This window comes from Coenobita brevimanus, chromosome 6, assembly GCF_032717465.1.
Source record: "Coenobita brevimanus isolate Jiangsu-jjx chromosome 6, ASM3271746v2, whole genome shotgun sequence".
Taxonomy (NCBI): Eukaryota; Metazoa; Arthropoda; class Malacostraca; order Decapoda; family Coenobitidae; genus Coenobita; species Coenobita brevimanus.
Genome location: NC_136959.1, coordinates 64,624,932 through 64,628,030, shown reverse-complemented (window position 1 = coordinate 64,628,030; position 3,099 = coordinate 64,624,932). Strand labels below are relative to the sequence as shown.

Sequence of the window (3,099 nt, the reverse complement as noted above, 5' to 3'; positions counted from 1 at the left end):
ACAGGCTTAGAAGAGTATAAAAAACGACAGAAAGGGAAGATAGGAGTGGAGAGCACACAGGGAGGAAGAATAGGAGAGAACACACAAACTTAGAAGGGAAAGGAACACGTAGGCAAACACTGCATTAAGTGGGTGATGGTCGCCGCCACCTACTGAGAGGTATGTGGTATATTGTTACTGATAAAGTATCTTTGTAAATGGTATGATAAGATACATGACTCTATTGATATTTATATAAGGGTGAAGGTTGCATTTTCAATTGTCCACTCGATTAACAGGCACTTAAGAGTATCAAAAAATGACAGAATGGGAAGGAAAAAGAGGAGAGAACACAAAAACTTAGCATGGGAAAGGAAGAAATAGGCAAGCACTGCATCAAGTAAGTGGGTGATGGTCGCCACTTCCTTCAAAGAGGTATGTGGTATAGTGTTACTGATGAAGTACAGTATACTGATAGTGATATGATAAGATACATGACTGTACTGATATAAATGTGATATATGGTAGTACACCACATACAGTGGCGTGTTTGGGGCCACTGAACTGAGGGAAAAAATGCAATATATATTTTCACAATACTGGCCCTTGTAGGTGGAGGATTATCAGGTTCCTTGGATTTTAGCTTGGCCAAAGAAAAAAAAAAAATGTCCTGTTTTGAATGTGTTCTGGTTATGTATCAGGTTTTGGAATGACGAAAGTCATGAAGTACTGGGACAAGGGTAGATCGATGACATCATCTTTAGCATAGACACACATGTAATAATCTTTAAAGGGGAGAAAAATGTAAAGGCCAAGTTAAGGTGAAAGAACTATTGTATTTGAAATTTTAAAATGGTTGACGTTCCTCTTGAGGCTGACGCACAGTGAAGGGACAAGTATGAAGGTTTGGGTGGTGGGTGGATGCTGCATTTGCATCTCCAACCAGTTAACATGGGCTCAATACCAGGCTTCACTTACCCATAGTTTGGTTGTATGGCTACCACCCAGCATTGTAAATGGTTTCCTTGCCTACAGGAAACCATTCGGCTTGTCATTCAATGTAGAGCCACTTGAAGTAAAGAGAAGAGTTGCAGAGAGTAACAGGAAGAGAAGGAAGAAAAGACTTTACACACAAAAATCGAATGAGGAAGGATGAAGTGGGTATCTCTGCATCAAGTGGGTGATGGTCGCCACCATCTACATAGAGATATGTTCTGTTGTTACTGTTATATTGATAGTGACATACCTGATAACATAATGTTGAGGTAAGCTATACGGATATAAATGTGATATATGGCTGTAGACCACATTCAGTGGCATGTCTGGGGCCACTGAACTGTGTGGGAAAAAATGCAATATATTATTATACAACGCAGGCTATTGTGGATGGAGGTCCATTAGGTTCTTGCACATTACTTTCCGAGAAATGGTTGTTCAGTTCTGAATATTTGAATATAGATGCTAGTCAGTAAGAAGTGCTGGGGTAAAGTTAAAGCCATGGCACTTCCTTTAGCGTGGACATCCTTGAAATAATTTGTAAAAGGGGGTGGGAAAAAAAAAAAAAGAGCACAGGTTAAGGTGGAAGAACTATTTTGTTGCAGATTATAAAATAGTTGATGTTTATTACGTTTTTTGCAACGACAAGTCACTTTTTGTGTGTGCTTCTGTGTCTGTGTCTGCATTTCTCTGTATTTTTCTATAATTGTATTTCTGTCTGTATCTGTCTCTGTAACTCTCTCTCTCTGTAACTGTCTCTCTCTCTCTCAAATTTTGTCTTTGAATCTGTATCTCTGTCTGTATTACTGTCTCTGTATTATGGTATGTCTGTATCTATCTGTCTGTCTGTGTCTGTCTGTCTCTCTCTCTCTCTGTTTAAATTGGTGTTGGAGGAGTTGCCTGGTTATACAAACGTCCCATAGTATATTCAACTGGCTTATCACAGGATTCGACACTTTTTCCCAACTACCCCGTGGGTGCGCTGGCTGTGCTTCAGACTGTATATGGTGGGTGGAAGACCGACTATTTGTTAATACAGTAATCTTAGGTTTAGCAGGGGGTGAGGGGTGGCTGAAGGGAACCATGCCCTCTCTTGCTAAAAAATTAAAGAGAAGGTATTTGACTTGCCCAAGGAAACATAACAAAGGTTGTTCAAATTTTATACATCCATGAGTTAGTGATGAGGATGGTGGTGGTGGTGATGATGGTTGAGGATGATTGTAATTTATATTGCTAATCTCGTTTGTTTCAGTACAAGATCCAACAACGACCTAAGAAGACCCCAAACCCCTATAGAGGATTCTACACCCCTTCCCCGCCTACCGAGAGGACTGACATTACCTACTTGCCTTGCCTGGGTCCCCTACTTCACCACTACCACCCATCAGCCGCCGCCACCACCACCACCACACCACGACAACAAATGCTGTGCCTGTGAGAGTACATATGGTAAGATATTAAGGTTTTTTGTTTTATATTTGTAATGGATGATATTCTGTTTTTCACATGACATTTGCCGGTAATTTCCAATCTGATTAGAATACTCATTTTTATCAAGAAATATTTGGCTGTGATGGTATAAGCTTTTAAGAACATACATAGCATAGCTTAACAAACATATCAAGAACAACGTTGGAGCAGATTACTCGTGAAGTTCATTCATTCATCATTCATTGCCAGACGCCATGTATCCCAGACGGGGTGGCCAATGGCTTAGAGTTAGTTGTTTTACAGGGAGGGGCACTAATCCTCCACCAACCCCACTTGACATGTAGGGATGCCGACAGCATCTGGTGTTCCCAGGCGGTCACCCATCCAAGTACTAACCAGACCCAACGTTGCTTAACTTCGCTGATCGGACGGGAAGCGGTGTACTCAACGTAGCATTCTTTGTCTCTGTCAAACATAAACATGAAGAATGTCTGTGGCAAAGTGAAATGAATGTAGTGGTGAAGAAATACTCTTTATATCTTGCTAAACGACTGGACTCCTTACAGGATTCAGCACCAACCCAAGAGGATCCAGTGGCCCTTCCTTGGCTATGGAGGACTGCCTAAACCTGCTTGCCTACCCTCAGCCCCCTACCACCACCACCACCACCACCACCACAAGAAATGCTGTATC

The 3,099-nt window shown here is 41.5% G+C and overlaps 1 pseudogene; it reads right to left on the bottom strand.

The window, feature by feature from the left end:
* Window positions 1-2,753: 2,753 nt before the first annotated feature.
* LOC145402992 (5S ribosomal RNA) lies at window positions 2,754-2,873 on the bottom strand (annotated as a pseudogene).
* Between the last annotated feature and the right edge of the window lie 226 nt (window positions 2,874-3,099).